The sequence below is a fragment of the Ascaphus truei genome, chromosome 1 (genome assembly GCF_040206685.1).
Source record: "Ascaphus truei isolate aAscTru1 chromosome 1, aAscTru1.hap1, whole genome shotgun sequence".
Taxonomy (NCBI): Eukaryota; Metazoa; Chordata; class Amphibia; order Anura; family Ascaphidae; genus Ascaphus; species Ascaphus truei.
Genome location: NC_134483.1, coordinates 511,405,338 through 511,423,411, shown reverse-complemented (window position 1 = coordinate 511,423,411; position 18,074 = coordinate 511,405,338). Strand labels below are relative to the sequence as shown.

The window sequence follows — 18,074 nt, the reverse complement described above, 5'->3', positions numbered from 1 at the left end:
TGACCCATGGTCCGCCCTACTAGTCAGACCAGTTCAAGATATCCCAAGAGCCTCAGCCAAGTTGATCGCTCATGTCAGCTACGAGATGCTGTATAGCTAGGGTGACCATTTGTCCCGCTTTTGCCGGGACAGTCCCGTTTTTTTGTGTCCTGTACCGGTTCCCTGTCTGTCCCGGAAATCTCCCGGGTTTTGGCCCTGGTCCAGGTATGCGGCGGTGAGGAGGATGCCGTGCGGGAGCAGGTAAGTTTTTTTTTTTATGTTTAATGAATGATTGCCGGGGGGCGGGACTTAGAATGTCGGCCGGGCCGCAGGGGATTGGCTGCAGGTCAGAGGGTGCCGGGGGCGGGGCTTCTGCTTCCTTCTGCAGAGCGCACGTGGTGTGTGTGTCTCTGCCCGCTCATGGCTCCGCTGTCGGCTGTGCAGTGTCTCCCCCCCTCTGCCCGCCCCGGGGTGATAGGAGGTGGGTTTTTGTTACTTTGCCTCCTGTCCTGGCACTCCCTTCCCCCCCCCGGTCCCCTTGGTGCGGGAGATAGGCGCGGGCAGTGGTGGCTGCGCGGTGTCCCCCCATTCTGCCCCGGGAACCCGTGGCTGCCCACCCGGGGTGATAGGCTGGCCGCCGGGGGAGGGGGGCGGCAGTTTGTACCTTTGCGTTCCGGCGCTCCCATTCCCCCCACCCCTTGGTGCGGGAGATGGGCGCCGGGGTGGGTGCAGGGGCTGCCTCTGTCTGTACTCCACAGTGTGTGTGTGTGTATCAGTGTGTACCTGTGTGTATATCAGTGTGTGTGTATATCAGTGTGTGTGTGTACAAGTGTGTGTACAAGTGTGTGTGTGTCTCCCTCTCTCCCTCCCCCTCTATGTCTTATCTTAACTGCCGTATACCTACACCGAAGTAACCTACCCTGCTTTCTTCCAGATCTGACTCAAGTTTCACGCGGGAGACATCGCAAGACAGGTAGGGAACACCTTACCTCCAGTATAGTACCTTGAGGGACTGCAGATCAGGTAAGATCCCAAGCGGGATTGCTGCTTTAGATATTGTGAAGAGGGGGCATCCTGACACTGGTTAATGGGTTCAGAATCATTCACATCTGGCTTTTTTTTTTGTTTGATTAGTGAGGTCATCCGACACACACACGTAACAAGGACTAATGGTAGTAAAGTATAAGTGTACTACAATAAATAAACTGTTATGTAAAAAAAAAAAAGTGTCCCGGTTTTTCATTTTCAAAATCTGGTCACCCTATGTATAGCGGCATCCTGGAAAAAACAGGAAGCCCCCTCTATGGCCATGGTAAAACGCAGAATATGGCATATCGCTACGATGGAAAAACTCACGGCCTTCCTGAGAGAGCTGCCTCAAGTTCTCCCAGACCTGGTACCCATGGTTTGCCAAAGAGGACGGCCAGAGGGATATTAGAGTATTGGCATGGGCAAGACTCCTCTATCACAGAGTCACTATCCAAATAAGGGAGAGTAATGAATATTAAGTATAAATATTACCCAGAAACAATAGATTTGCCCAGTTGCAAAAAGGAAAAATAAAGGTAGACTTTTGCAAATTATTGTTACTACCACCCTCCCTCCCCCTCTTTTCCCCTTGTTTTGTCGTGTCCATTATATTGTGTCCAATTTTATTTAAGTGTTGAATTATTACGGGATGTATGTATGTCTTTATTTATATAGCGCCATTAGTGTATATAGCGCTTCACATTAGTAATACACGTGACAATCATGTAAAGGAGGACCCCAACAATTTGGCTATTGATTACATTTGTATAAGTGGGTCCGCACCATGTGGGTTCCGGTTTTTGCTGCATTACATCCATAACGCTCCTATTTTACCTTCTGTACCCCACTTGAAAACTGCCAATACAAAATTAGTTGGGGGAAAAAAAAGATTATATAGCATTTTACAATTTAAAATCGAGCTATAAATACTAAAACCAGCATTTGAGGGGGCAAAAAATTACTTCAAAGACTCCCCGTCCCCACACAGCAGTAAGCAGGAGGTGGAATTGGAACCGGCAGCTAACGGTCCGCCTTTTAAACTGCGTCAGAGCCCTCCCTTTTCCCGCCTTTCACAGGCAGCTAATGAGAGCCCGTGTTGTTTCGACCTCGGCAGCCACCGGCCAATCGGCGCTCTCGGACTTGGTTCCCTCAGGCCGCACCCTGGACCGTTGTCGCCGTTGATTACAATCAGTGCGGGAGGGAAACGCAGAGAGGGAGGAGGCGGTGGATAGGGCGGACACAGAGAGGGGGGCGGGGATCATGTAAATGAGTGCAGGAGGGGAGAGGCCCGTGTTGGGGGAGGTAATGTCACAGAGGATATAGCCGGAGGGCGGGTTTGTTTCGGGAAAGGACATGTTCAGTTATATTGGGAAGGTGTAGTTGGAGTATTTAGGCCTCGAAGGCGATAGCCAGCCACCTCCCCGCATACAGACACTGTCAGGAGGAGGGCAGAGGTCGCACACTGGCTGGGGTACCGGAGGGGGGAGGAGAGTGAGGTGGAGAGGCGTTCATGCGCATTGTGAGGGGAGAGGCGCATAGGGAGGGGGAGCCCACACACTCCCACAGAGCGGGAGGGGCGCGGACATTTGTCACAGAGGAAGGGGGAGCGGCTGCTATAAACATTATTATACAGAGAGGCCGCGGGAAAGGGATCTTCCTCCCCCGGGGGGATACCGGAGCTGATCGGAGTATTTGTTTTTGTTATTGAGGTAAGAGGCGCTGGGTTGCTGGTGTGTAACGGTCTGGTTGTTTTATGCATAGGCTTGAACTGTGTGTCCTGGTTAATATGGAGGAGCTGTACATTAGGAGATGCTGGTTGGGTATAAGCGGAGGGGGTGCGAAAAAGATGCGGGTTGTAGTGAAGGTACAATAAGATGGGGAGGTAGTGATGGGGGGGAGGTAGTGATGGGGGGGGGTGCGAATAAGATGGGGAGGTTGTAGTGATGGGGGACTGCGAATAAGATGAGGGGGCTGCGAATGAGATGGGGAGGTTGTAGCGATGAGGGGGCTGCGAATGAGATGGGGAGGTTGTTGTGGGGGGGCCTGCGAATGAGATGGGGAGGTTGTTGTGGGGGGTGGTGGTGGGGTGGCGTGGAAAGGGGCTGCAAATAAAATGGGAGATTGTAGTTACAGTATATGGATGGGTGGTGGCTGCAAATAATGTTCCAACATATCCTGCAGTGGGATAGGGTGTATGACAAGTAATAAAATGATATTAACATGCACTGATTTGGACAAGAGTGGGACTGTTTAATGTGTCCAGGGAAAGCTGTGCAGGTTGATGAGTGCCTATACATAAAATGAATTCATTTCTTAAGGAGTCCTGTGCATCGGGTGCGTTTTGAGGTGGTGTTCTGGTATATGATGCTCACTGATGTGGGGGTGTGTGAAATGCTGTTGGTGCATAGGGTTAGTTGGTGTATGTATACATTTTTATTTATATAGCACCTACAGCTGCTATTGGCGTTTTACAAGAGGTACAGAAAATAATGGTAAAGATCAAACAAAATGAAATCCATGCTCTGGAGAGCTTTCAATCTAAGGCTGCGGTCCCAATAATGTCTGTGACATGCGCGCCCGGCGGGGGACAGAGGCGGCGCGTGCACAGCGCTAACCGCGGTCTGACAGGGAGAGAGCTTGCGACGGGAGGGGGCGTGGCCATCACGTCACGCGGCAGGTTCGCCCTCATTGGGTGAACTCCCGGTGGGGGCGTGGCCACGCCTCCGTCACAAGTTTTAAACTCCATTTCATTGAGTTTAAAAAATCTTGCAGCACGGCGCGGCTGCACCTTCAGCGTGAAGGTGCGTACTGGGCCCTTCCCCATTGAGGGGCGGTGCTTACACGCACAGCGCACGCCAAGCCGTGCGCTGTGGCAGTGACTGGGACCGCAGCCTAAGACTGCGCTTATAGCGACGGTGACGTCACACTGTGGCGGTTGCTGGAAAAATCGAATTGACTTTACTGCCAGCGATCACTACCAAGCTGTCGCGTCGCTTCTACTGTACGCGCACGCGACGGCGGCCATATATTTGTTTTCCCGCGCGTTGCAGGCACTATAAGTGCAGCCTTGGATTGAAAGCTCAATGGAAACTAAACTGATGGAAAACTAAGGCTGCGCTTATAGTGATGTCGCGTCAAAACAAGTAGTAAGTGCGACGGCTTGGTCTCGATCGCTGCAAGTCATCTCAATTTGATTTTTCCAGCGATCGTAGCCTGACGTCGCCAGCACTATAAGGCCGAGGCCCCGCTGCATCCGACAGAGCGCCCGCACTGCATACAGGCGGCGCGTGGAGAGGCACTTCACCGCTATCTGAGGTCCGTAGGGAGCATTTTTTAAGGCGCGAGGGTGTGTGGCCAAAACGGGTCGGGGGGGGGGGCGCGGCCATTGAGCCTGTGGAGAGGGGTGGAGGAGGTTGTAGGTCCAGGAGGAGAGGGAGAAGGTTGGAGTCTGCTGATGTCTGAGACAAGCTAGGTGTGTGTGTGGCCTGGCTTTTAACCTCTTCGCTGCCAGTGAAGGAGCTGAGGTTGAGGGTCCGCAGGAGAGGCGGGGTGGGTTGTGGGGGAAGCTCTGACAGCTCCAGGAAGGTACAGCCCCCGGTGCTGATAGGCTCACCGGCGCACCACGTGACGCGTCACCACTCGGGATCACAATCCTCTTGCATCCCCTGCTGGCTGACGTGTCACAGTGCGTAGTGAGCCCGGCAGTGAGGAGGGACTGGGGCCGACTCGGGAGAAAGTCATGAGCAGGTGAGTGACACGCACACGGCCGCGCGCGCAGTTGGATGCAGCGGGACCGCAGCCTAAGGCTGCGGCCATAGTAAATACTGTAGAGGGCGCCAGCGTTCACTCTGTTTCTCCCCGCCGCAGGAGAGATCTGTGTTCTGCATGCAGAAGAGATGGCGGGGCGTGGTGACGTCACAGAGCTGGTTCGCCCTCATTGGGCGAACCGCTCACATGACCCGGCTGCTGCTCGGCCGCCGCGCATGAAAACAGATTTTTCTGTTTTCTCCTGCATCGCAAGCCCCGGCGCCTCTGCTACCGTGCGCGTTGGCACGCTCTACAGACAGCCTCATAAAGGCACATCTATGTGATCGCGCCCGCCCTCCTGCGTGCCGTCGCGATCACCATGGCCGCAGCCTAATAGACGGCAGGTGAGGGAATAAGTGAAGTAGATGGCAGTTCTTGTCTAAAATGGATATAGGAGTAACTGTGTGTGGAACAATAGCCATGAGTCTAGGCCAGGGGTGCGCAAACTGGGGGGCATGCAATATATATATTTTTTTTTGGGAGGGGGTGTGCTGGTTACAGAGGTCCCCTCACTCTTACCCAAGGCATTTAAACTAAAGGTCGAGGTGCCGCGCGAGTCCTATGTAACTCACTTACCGTGATTCAGCCGACTTTGGGTGACGTGTCACCATGGCAACGCAGCGGCATTTGATGCCGGCACAGAGGTAAGGGGGGACGCGAGCACTAGATGTTTGTGCACTACTGGTCTAGGCTAAAAAAATGCTTCACTTAGATGAGTTTTAATGTTAGTCTTAAAGGTGGGGAGGGAAGGTGCTTGGTGTAAACAGTGAGGGATTTCCACAGGTGTGGGGCAGTGAGGGGGGAAAAGTTTTAAGGCTAGAGAGCCGTGTAGGGGAAATGGATTGAAAGGAGACAGTTTTGTGTACAACGTAGGAGACTATCAGGGGCAGAGCGCGAAATCAGAGCTGATATGTAGGGAGGAGAATGAGTGGAGATAACTTTGTGAGTGATCCGAAACTTGGAAGCCAGGAGAGGGATTTAAGAAGAAGATAAGCAGACTGTTTTGGGAGAAAGTGAAATTATTCTAGCAGCAGAATTTTGGATAGGTTGCAGGGGATAAAGTTGTGAGGCAGGAAGGCCTGGTAGCAGTTTGTTACAATAATACAGATGGGAGAGGATAAGGGCATGCATTAGAGCAGTGTTTCCCAACTCCAGTCCTCAGGGAACCCCAACAGGCCAGGTCTTAAGGATATCCCTGCTCCAGCACAGGTGTCTCAGTCAAAATGACTGAGCTGCTGATTGACCTACCTGTGCTGGAGCAGGGATATCCTTAAGACTTGACCTGTTGGAGTTCCCTGAGGACTGGATTTGGGAAACACTGCATTAGAGTTTTAGCAGTAGTGTGACAGAGGAAAGAGCGGTTCTTAGCAATATTACGATGGAAGACGTTACCAGTTTTAACCATGCCATGAATGTGAAGGGAGAAGGAAAGGGAAGTCAAATGTCACTCCTAGGCAACATGCTTTGGCAACCGGGTAGATGGTAGAACCATTTACAGTTATTGAAAAGGTTGGACCAGGTTTAGGGGGAAATATGAGGCGCTCAGTGTCGTGATAATTTAATGAGTGATTAAAATACTTATATATCTGGTACTGCATGGGTTAATCTGGTTACCCTTTGTCTTAAATACAATATATTGGGTTTGACAGGTAAAGATCTGTCCTGGGTCTGCTGATCTACAAAGAGGGCTTTTAATGGGGGTTAGGGGGAGGAGAAGGGGGCAGCTATCACTGATGGCCCACTAAAAGTGAAATGTGACGGGCAGATCTTGGGCTGTCAGCCTTAAAGAAAACTGACATTCTTGAATGATCACTTGTGCATCACAGAGAGAGGTGACAAACAGGTCATCACTTAGTGGGAGGACTTTATTAAATATAAGAAATTATGGGCCTTAAAACAATTCATACGCGTGCGTAACAAATAAATATGTCATACCACACCCGGCATCGGTAAGAGGTGCGTAAGACCGAACTGTTTCTTCTGTGAAGATAGATGTTGGGCTGTCACATTTTATATGCAGGTGTTTATGTGAACACTGACGCAACTGTGAAGACGGTGCCTGTGTAAGTATTCAAGAAATGAAGATATGAGGCCATATGTATTTCTGTAGATTTTAAACGTTCGGGTTTTTTTTCCCACACCTTTTTATTGGGTTCATTTTCATCATACAGGCGATCAGCTTAGACTTATTCTGTTAGTCATATTGTATCACCCATTTTTTACATACAATGTTTACAATGTTTTTCAAACACAAATCATATCTTTTTTAACTTTGAATTCTAACTTAGGTTCCTTTTCAGCATATGGGCGATCAGTTTTGACTTTTCCAGTTACAGTCACAATATGTCACCCATATTTTATACACAATGTTTACAGTATTTTTCAAACTCAAATCATATCTATTTTAACTTTGAACTCGAACGCAACTTGCTGTGTTGGTATTTTTACTCTTTTTCTTCTTTCCGTTCCCTATCTTGTCCTTTTATCCCATACCGTCCTTTGTCATCAGGCCTCTGTCCTCTAGGAACAAATTCCACCTCTGATGAAAGTCCCCCATTGTTCTGTTCCTGTCTATGGATGTCTCCAGTCTATCTATTGTCATTAGTTTATATAGTGTGTCATGTAGTTGTTCCATTGAGGGCTGTTGTGTTTGTATCCAGTTTAACATAATGGTCTTTCTTGCGGCTAATAGTACAACTACAGTGGGTCTAGTTACTGATCTGCTGATTTGTTTACCCTCTGTCCAATTCTCTATGTTCGCGAATATCATAGGTATTGGGTCCTTCACCCATGAGATCTTTAGTTTTGTTTTCATGTATACACTTGGTCCCAGTATCTGGATATATGTATGCAGGTCCAGAGGCAATGTTTAGGTGTCTTGCATTTGGGACAGAACGTGGTGTCCTCTGTCCTAGTCTTTATCTGTTTTATGAATGCTATGTAGGCCCTATGTGTTATTTTGCATTTCCCTCCATGTCTCTGATTGCATAATCTTGTGTACCCTTTGGATACCTTGTATTAGTTGATCTATGCTTTGTATTTCTGGGAAGTCTCTTTGCCCTGAGTGTGTTGGCATATGTGGTCCCCATATCCTGATCCCTTATAATGTTGTATAGTTCTGATAGCTTTTTTCCTGCTCTTTCGAGTTGAAGTATTCATCTATTTTGTGGTTTTTTTAGTACTGTTGTTTTGTGGTTTGTCAATTTGTTGCAAAAGCTAATTAGCTGTGTGTATGAAAAGGCGTGCATTAAATTTTGGGGAATGTCCCATTTTTGTGCAAACTCTTGGAATGTCATGTATTCCTGTTTGTCTGTGTTGATCACATGTTCTAAGCACGTAATGCCTTTTTTTTTTCCAGACTTGGAATGATGGTTGGGTATATCATGGTATAAATTTGGGGTTGTCTTGGATTGGTATATATCTTGAGATTGTGTAGGAGAGTTTAAACTTTTTTTCCTCGCCGTTTTCCACGTTGTTATGGTGTCTTTGATTAGAATATTATTTCTTTGGGTTACTGGGATGTCTCTCCATTTTGTGTGTATTAGCTCTCTCAGGGAGGTCTCTGGTGAGAACTCTTTTTCTAGTTCTAGGGAGGAGTAATGGTTAGTGTCTTTTATCCAGTCTCCTACATGTCTCATTATACTTGCTATATTATAGTTCCTGATATTTGGTAGGTTGATGCCTCCCTAAACATTCTTTTATTTTTTTTTATTTTTTTTTGACAAGTTGTAAAACTGTCAATTTAGTAGATGGTTTACAACAAGGGTAGGCTTATGGTCTTCTAAATGAAAGTCCGAATTCAACAAGGTGTCCGTATCTCCGACACATTAATTTTCATCTACTACTCCATTGATCTCTCTGGGAACGACCTATGACATATGGTAACATACTGTTTAGGGATTTCTGTTGTTTTTGTTTTTTTCCTGTTATTTTAAGAAACTGTTCTGCATTTTTTTGTAATTGTATGTTCTTGTAGTAAACGTTTTTTTTTCTGTAATATAAAGCACTGTATTTTTATAAATGATAAAACAATCTTTAATAATAATGCTTTGGGATGAGTGAACCGTTGCACATTTTGTAGAGTATTTGTTTTCAGACACATTTTTGCTAGAACAGATATTTTTGTCTTAAGCGCATAGTTTTTTCTATAATAAATAGGGACCCCAAGACTGCAAGTTTATCTATTTCTTGGGTTCTGGCAGCGGATATATATGATTGCAATTGAGTAAGGGGTTAATGTTAACTGATTGAAAGTACCTATCGGGAGATACAGGTGAGTTGGCTAGAGTAGCTGTGTAGTAATCCTGTTTGCAGATCTAGGTCACATGCGCGCAAGTGTGCTGGTCGTGACACATGGTATATTGTGATGGATTCAGGGGAGATATTGTTCATTTTGAGGGTCCTTGGCGAAGGTGACAGTGGGTCTGCTAGTGAGCTGTGTAATAACCCTTGTCCTAATGCAATCACATGCTCACAGCTGTGCCGTGTGTGATACTCAGTTATAGCCATAATACCGACAGTGTGCCATCCACGGGGATATAGCCAGGAGTCTGAGATTAAGACTGAATTGCAGGTGTGGGGGTGGTGAAATGTATGTGTATCATCTGCATAGAGCTATCTAAAGCCAAGAGTTGATGAGGTCACTAAATGATAGTGTGTGGATAGAGAGAAAAGGAGAGGTCCCTGTACGAGTTACACCAACAGACTGGTAAACACAAGACGATGAGGTTGGCAACACAGACCGAAAATCTGCGGTGGGAGAGATGAGAACTAGGACAGAGCTTTGTTGCGAGATACCATGGGAGTTTAGTGGGGGGGTGCATTATATGCTGTGTGGGGGGCCTTGCATACATGCAGTTTGTGTTGTGTGGGAGTAGGGGGAGGAGCTGTGTTTAGATGCATTTGAGCAGTTTTATTTGCAAATAATGACAATCTTTGGTTACATAAAAGTGCATATTTCCATTACTGATGCATTACATGAAACCACAAACAGGAAAGCATCTGCTGGACTCTTGGGTGTGACTGGGTTAAACACAATGTTATTCATTGTTTTGCTGTGTGAGACCACTTTTCGTTTTTAGATTGCAACAGTCATTTAAGGAGAGGATAACCAATTGATTTTGACATTTATTTTTATGACTGCTGTAAATTAGGGCCATTGAAGATATACTTTATCAGCTGTTACAAAAGCAGAGATTCTGCTACTTTTCAGACATTTTAATAATATAAGCTTTGATTATCATCTTCTTAATGCGTACTACATGTAAAACCAGCAAGCGGTGTGTTATTATATCACATTAGAATGAACATAGTTTACATCAAAGATCACTTCCCTTAACAATTCTGTCTGTTTTGTCTATTATCTATTTTCATAGCATTAAGTTAAAGCACTCACGCCCATTTTTTAACTAAGTCTTGATTTATATTGGTTTTCAAAAAAATGTCAAATAGGATTTAGGTTTGGGATGTTATGGAGATATGAAGGCGATTTTAGCAAGCCAGTTTCTTTCATGTTTTACTCTTTTTACATTAGTTGTAGAGTACACTTCCAGATAAGGAATAATTTACCAACGTCACAGAGCCAGCTTTCTTATCCCTGGTTTTCAACCATAAAACCTTCCTATTTATAGTTTACCTTTTGCTCTCAAGGCCCCTTTTTTTTATTTTTTATTTGGCAGATCACCTAATGTGTGACCTTTTCAGACGAACCAATTAAAACAGCAGTCCAAGCTGCGGTTTAATTTTTTTTTTTTTAAATCCCCTTTAATATGTGCATCAATACAATCCACATAAGTAGCTAAATTGTCGATCGCTCCGTTCTCCTATGATCGATCGGTGAAGATTGGCTCTGGAGTTCACTAAATGTCCATCAGTGCAGCAGAAGAGGACCGAAGATGCAAAGTTCTGTGGGGAAGATCACATGACCAGGCAGTCACTAGATACAATTGGTGCACTGTTAGAGAGGGGGCAGGGCTCAAAAAGGGGTGTGCCAGTGCCTGTTTCAGAAGAGGTAGGGGATTTGACATTGTAAATGGTTGCTATAGAAACAAAAAATGCTGGTAACGTTATAATACATTAAAAATGTAATTCAAGGTTGTTTAAAAAAAATGCTGCAAGTATTTTCTCCTAATACAGAACTTATTTAAAAAAAACAAAACACGTAGGATATTGCTTAATCTGCAGCTTTAATTCAGTGTCTGAATCTGTTTATAATTGTATGCACTTGTATTTTTTTTTTTTTCAGAAATTCCTTTTTTGTAATGCACCTTTTTTTGTGAGATGTCCATGTTTTTGTTTTAGAACTCTATGGTCCTCTATTGTCATTCTAATTACAGCTGTAAACCTTGGTATTTAATCATATTATGAGGGGTGTATCAACATTGAATTCTTAAATTTGTATGTGCAATGTTTTTTTTTCTCCTTATGGAATTAATTACCACCTTTGGTTTTAAATGTAAATAATTTTTTTTAACTTATCACCCCTAAAAAGTACTTTGTCTGTTTTTTTTTTTAATATTCTTTGCATTTCTCTAATGAACATTACTGTAAATTTAAAGGCAATCCAAGGACACTTTAAGGATTTATTTTGTTTAATGTATGCAGCCTTTGATTACCTAAGCTGCCAATTGATTTGGTTCTCCCGTGATCGATCAGCAAAGATCCTGGTTCACTACATGGCTGCGTTTCCATTTCAATCAATCCTTTAGTCAGTGTAACTCGGCAGCTACAATGTATTCTTATTTTACGACGTTAACATGATCTATTGTTACAGTTTGCAGCTCAAACTGTTGGGAATATTGGCAACAAATGATCACAAACAGGAAAGTGTTGTAAAGATCTTGCACTGCTGGGGAGCTGTGCTTAAGCCTGCTATAGAAATCAATGGATGCTCAGTATATTAAAAATGGCATTAAAAGTTGAATGGGGAAAAAAATGTACGTATTGGGTAATACAGAACTGATTTATTTAAAATAAAAATGCACGTAGGATATTGCGTCGATTTTTGCGCTTTTTGCGCTATTTAAAGCATAACGGCTACTTATCTTCTATGAGAATAATGATGGCTTTGTGGGCTGGCTGACTGGTTCTTAACAAGACATTAGAGAAACAATGTTAAAAACCCCTCAACACATTTGTTTACAATGGAAATGTTAAGTAAAAAATAAAAAAACACTAATCGAAGAAATGTAACCAATTAAACATGCAGATGTCCTTGGTTTACTTTCATCCTAGGCAGGACTTCCTCTTTAAGGAATGCACTGCAGTCTCATTTAGCACTGAACATTTTATCAATGTTTCTTAAATTTCTGAAAATAGTAGTGCCATCGTTTATTTATTTTTTATATATGTACATGGGTAGAAAGGTAGAGAATCTCAAATTTTAAACCCTATATACACACATTGTAGTGCACCAAATAAGTGACTTTTTTCTTCTGAGTATTCAAGACTTTAGGTATTTAATAACAAATGTATAGAAATTGGAGATGGAGGTAGCACACAGGAGACTTTAAATGGAGTACTAAATACAGCAGACGGTTTTTGAACATCAGAGCAATAACAAAGCAGTAACGTTTCAGGACAATCCTGGCCCTTAGACAGGATTGTCCTGAAACGTTACTGCCTTGTTATTGCTCTGATGTACTAAATACAGCAGAAGTTTTTTGAACTCCATTTAAAGTCTCCTGTGTGCTACCTCTATCTTCAATTTCGACTACATTTATGTGGATCCAGCCTTGAGACGCCGGGGTCAACAGAGAGTGAGCACCAAGGAGAAAAACTGATAATTATATCTTTAAGCATTGGTGTGCCATGTATATACCTTTATTATAATAACAAATGTATAGGCGTCTTAATTTTGAAAAGTGCACCTTTTTGTAGGCCCTATGCAGTCTATTTTAAAGAGATCTGGTTTTATTATATTGCTAATATTTACAGTTATGTTGCAAAAAAGAGGAGTGCCCTCTGTGTCAAAGCAGGTCAGATAAACCATCTAATAGTTAGCAAAAATGGTAACGGGAACAAAAACAATACAAAAGGAAATGTAGAGGAAAGATGCAATAAAACCATATATGATCTTCTCTCCTCTCACAGCAATAATATAGCGTGGGTCTCCTCTTCCCCAGACAGTGATTCTCTGAAAAGAGGAAAGAAAGAGAATGATGGTGGAGATCATAAGATTTATAAATGAAATCAGTATAAACCACAGAGTTTGCACTCACAATTTTGCTGTTCTTTTAAGCATGGTAAATAGTATGGCCTTTTCTCCGGGATCGATGGCGGTAAGGAGCTCTCTTGAACTGCATAAAGCCAGATGCCATCTTTCAAATTTCGAGCCCTCTCAGCTCTGGTTTCATGATCACTCAGCTGGAACTTGGCATGGTTTGTCACAACAGGTTCTCGCTCCGTCTCCTCTCTTCTCCGTGACCACCAAAAACGCCACACGTTTCACATGAAATGCTTCATCCAGAATCTCTAACCGCACATCTAATCTGATGGACTTTTTATATAAACACACAATTTCTCTGTCGCTTGTTGTGGACTTTTTATATACCCATATCAATTAATCAAAAGTTTTTATTCATAACACATTCAACTAATTATAAACACTAACGTTAACCATCCACAGTGCATAGGAGGAACACTACCTAGCATACATGTAGGATATTTATTTAAACATCTATATCCAATGATCATCAATCGTCAGTATGTAGCACAAAGTAATGGATTGTAATTAAAAACCGTGCAAACGTGCATACACTTAAAGTGAAAGGTAAAAACACCAATCACTTTCTATAAAGTAATAGACATCACAATATGATAGAATCTAAACTGAAATTTCCTTACTTGATATACATATTGAACAAAGTAAAAAAACCTCTTGCTCTATATAGTGGAATAAAACACTTGTAGCTATCACTATAATAACATAATCTAATCCTAATAATCTAGATACATTCTGACCCATGTACCGTGAATTAAAATATAGTTGCATGCATTTATTAAAAATAAATATAAGATACATAGTAAAAATCAGATCAATCTGAAAGGGGAAGCGGGTGAAGACAAAAGAAAATATATTGAACAAATATCTTTTGATTTAAACATCTTTCAACTAAAGGACATAAACAAAAAGTAAGTGGATAAGAATGTTGGAGGACTGCAGGAAACATTCATTTCAAAATGTCATTCTTAGAATTTGAGCATTTACTGGAATATAATCTTACTGTATATATTTGACCTTAATAAAAACTTAAAACTAAAATACAAATAGTTAAAAGGAATCAATCACAATTCCATATTAAATTCATACATTAAAAGATTCAATTTCAACATGTAATCCATCAGGGATCAGAGTTTTAAGTAAAAAAATCCAGTGTCTCCCTTTGTGCCAATTTCCACACCCTGTCCCATCCATCTGTACATGTTCAATGGCTTTATAAAAAAAAAAGTCCCTCAGGGTTGGCTGTATGAAATTGATAAAAATGTTTCTTAACGTTGTTTGTTAGTATGCATTTCCTCATGTAACCTATATGTTCTTATATTCGGACATGTACTGGCCTTGTTTTGCCACGTGGTTAGGCACTTTTTAGGACCGTTCCTTTGGGATTTTAGTTTTGTCATACAGGACATTATACTGATTGACTTCTTTGGTGTCACTTCCATTTCCAAGTGACAAGGGCGCTTCAGCACTGAATCCATTAGATGTATATATTTATGACACAGGACTGGATAAAGATATGGATAACTGCTTGAAGATAGTAAAGTCCCCAGGTGGGCCAATGTACCCTGAAGGGTAAGGTGTAAGGCTAAAAAAAAAAAACATCAAACCCTCGTGGGATGGTCCCTGGACTCACATTGAGCAATCATGAATAAGAAAAAGTACATACAGAAATCTCTTAATCCTGAGGTCCTGGTAGGCGTGCAGCCTGGAGTGGAGAGGTAAACATGAAGAACAAAGTGGTTCTGGCGCAGCAGCCAAAAAGTGGGTCCCAAACAATAGATATTAAAAAGAATTCTTTATTAATACATCTTAAAAAGTGGAGGCACTAACCCTCCTACGCGTTTCGTGTTCCAAAAAAACCCACTTAATCAATGAGTATACACTATATTGGTAATGCTTCCTTATATACACATTCCAATGCCCCGTTTTTGCGCCAAAAATGGCGACGTAGGACCGCCCACAAAGCGTGATGACATCACGCACCCGTCGGACACGCCCCCCAGCCGCTCTGAGACAAAACGGAGCACTACAACCCACTCCTGCACCAATTCAGGCCCGAGAGCACTGCGGAGGTATCTCCCACCAACCCGGCACTTACCCACAATAAGCCGCTATTCCGGTGAGTGCGGAGACAAGGTGGTATTCCCTGTCAACCGCGTCATCAACGGGGGTGGCCCCTCATGACCAGTGTCGGATCTATAGCTCCACCCCTACTGCACTCAAGCCCAAGCACAGAAAGTGGAAAATACGCCCGTTGAAGCCAAGGAGCCAATGGGTGCATGTCCCCAGGAATGGGCAAGCCCACACTTCGTCACTTGTTGCTAAACAGTAACAGCAGAGTAGAGAAAAAACATTATAACTACATTCAAAGCCCAAGTATGGCTAAAGGACATTGTTTCTACTCTTGTTAATGGGCAAGATAAAATTAAAAACATAACAAACATACAAATATACCATAGTCTCCTAAAGAAACTGTGCAGCAGATATTTATGAAAATTATATATTGAAGATAATTGATTAATATTATTAATTATTATCTCTAATCTTAAGAGATCCATCTAACCACAGATCAAGAAAAACTCCTTATATACAAGTAGATAAACAGACATATAAATTTGAGCATGAAAATCTTCCAGACGATCAAAAAATTACATGTAATAAAAATGAACCTTAACTGACATTCTTGAGTAATGATGCAGAAAAGTTTTGGTCTATATAAGAAATCTAAAGGTATCTATACAATGCTTATGGCACTTGTTCACGTTTCACTTATTTATCCTACGAATGTATTTCACTATTTGTATTTCTTTTTCAGAACAATTACACATTTCTTATTTAACACATTTTACTTCACAAAGGAGTGTCTGTTTAATGCTCTGCTCACATTCTATATTTACATTTAGAAATTGAAATAATTACAGTTAGTATAAGGTAATAAACAGTCAATTTGACCATTTCCAGATTTCACAAATTGATTAGATTATATCCTGTTGAAAGTTTCATCTGCATCTAAATATTAAAAATTCACCCAGAAAGCCTTTTACTCCAATACATCTAGGAACAAATGGCAACGATCGCCCCTATACCAGTGAAGGGCAACCTATAACGGTCTAGGTGGACATCTGGCTGCAACAAAACCGCCCCATACGCTCCAAAATGCGATCTTTGATTTAAAGTGAGATACACATTGTCATAAAAAGTTAATTGTTACTCTCGTGGATAAAACTTTGTTGTATTTCATGTTGGTCATATTTTACTCCATTACACACTGGACTATGGACAGCATCTCCTTAGTTCAGAGTTGCCACATCTGTGTGAATATCGGTCTCCCTGTGGGAGGGTATTGCCCACCAATGTCTTGTTATTTATCATTGAATGTCTTGTAGGACCTTTTTTAATTAGTATTTTTTTTATGCCACATAAAATGAAACCTGAAAAAGACATGCATATAAAAAAAAGCTTAATGTACTGACCCCCCTGACATGAACATCTGTGTATACTTGCAAAGACAAAAAACACTTTATTCATTGCATTATCAAACAACAATTACAGAAAAGAAGGCTGTTTCTTTTATCACAAACCCAGAAAGCACGCCTGCACCTAAAATTTGACAGCCTAACTTCTATTTTCGCAGGAGAAACAGTTGCCTTTTGCGCCTCTTACCCATGTTCTGTAGTAGTGCGTGGTATGGTTTGATTTGTCTAATAGCAACAGTGAAAGATATTCCTTTGTTAAGATTATGAATTGCTGTTAGGCCCATTTCCTATATTTAATAATGTCCTCCAACTAACTGATGACCGATTTTGTCCCCTCCCTCTGGGATGCACAAGTGTTAATTCAAAACTGTGTTCATTTTCTTTGAGGCTGACTGCCAAGGATCTGGCTATCATCGCTAGCCTTATAAACTACACATTTCACTTTTAGTGGGCCATACGTGATACACGCCCCCCCCCCCCCCCCACTCAAGCACAGACACAGGAAGGGTCTTGACCTGACATACACAATATCTTGTAATTTTTAAGACAAACTGTAACCACATTAACCCCTAAACCACCAGATTGATTAAAATACTTAATATTCCCTGCCATTTTTATTACAAAATGTTATAACTTATGTGGTTAATTCATAGATTTGTCGTATTCCAGCTAAGTTTAGCTCAACGTTCAATACAGTGAAGGTCGGCAAAGAACACATGCTTATTGGTAGCACTTACAAACTAATTGTGAATACATTAAGTACTTAAAGGTGAATTCAAGGACAAAATTAACCTTTCAAAAATACCCTTCATTATTTGTGACGTGATTGAGACTCCTTCCTGCAACTTTCACCTTAATTTCTTATGCTTTGCTGACAGAACCAGCAATGTAAAAGTAATTTTGCATTTTAACTTTCAAAATTGTTCTAATAACTCAAATCGTAATTCTTCTACTTTTTCTAACATAATGCATAATTGTGTTATTTTGGGAGATGACGGAAGTGGATTCTAAAGAGTTGTTGTTACCCAAGAGCGAATACACTTTTAATGCATTTGTTCTACATTTTAGCATGATGCATTTTTAAATGGTCCATTAACATTAGCTGTAGGGAAGTAAAACGTTGCTAATTTGGTTTTCTGCATGTACAGCTCTAATGGATTTGCCCTTGCCAGTGTTTTGATTCTTATACCTGTTCAAAGAACTCCACAAGTATTGGGCGATTAGGATATACAGGTCAACTCCCTTATAATGCTGTGCTTGGGGTCCAAAGAATCACATTGCGTTATAATCGGATTGCGTTAAATACTTTATTTTACAATGCATACAATTGTACATTATTTCTAAGATACCAATAATCGTGTTGTAAAGTAGTCATAAATAAAAAAATTGGGAGCCATGCTTGCATCGCGTTATAAGCGGATTTGCATTGTAACGGATCGCGTTATAACGGAGTTGAGCTGTACATGCAAAATGCCAAACAATATTGTAAGCTATTTAAATCAAGAAATACTTGTTAATTTTGTAGTGTTGGAAATTGTTGAACTGTCGAAATACAGTAACAC

The 18,074-nt window shown here is 42.2% G+C and overlaps 1 protein-coding gene across 2 annotated transcripts in view; it reads left to right on the top strand.

Moving 5' to 3' along the window:
• Positions 1–2,222: 2,222 nt before the first annotated feature.
• Positions 2,223–18,074, top strand: part of ADD1 (adducin 1) — a 96,873-nt gene continuing 81,021 nt past the window's right edge. Inside the window, exon 1 of one of the 2 annotated variants that reach the window (XM_075570539.1) lies at positions 2,223–2,717. The gene's annotated coding sequence lies outside the window, so the exon portion shown is untranslated. The remainder of the gene's footprint in view (positions 2,718–18,074) is intronic. The other variant, XM_075570529.1, reaches the window with a different exon arrangement.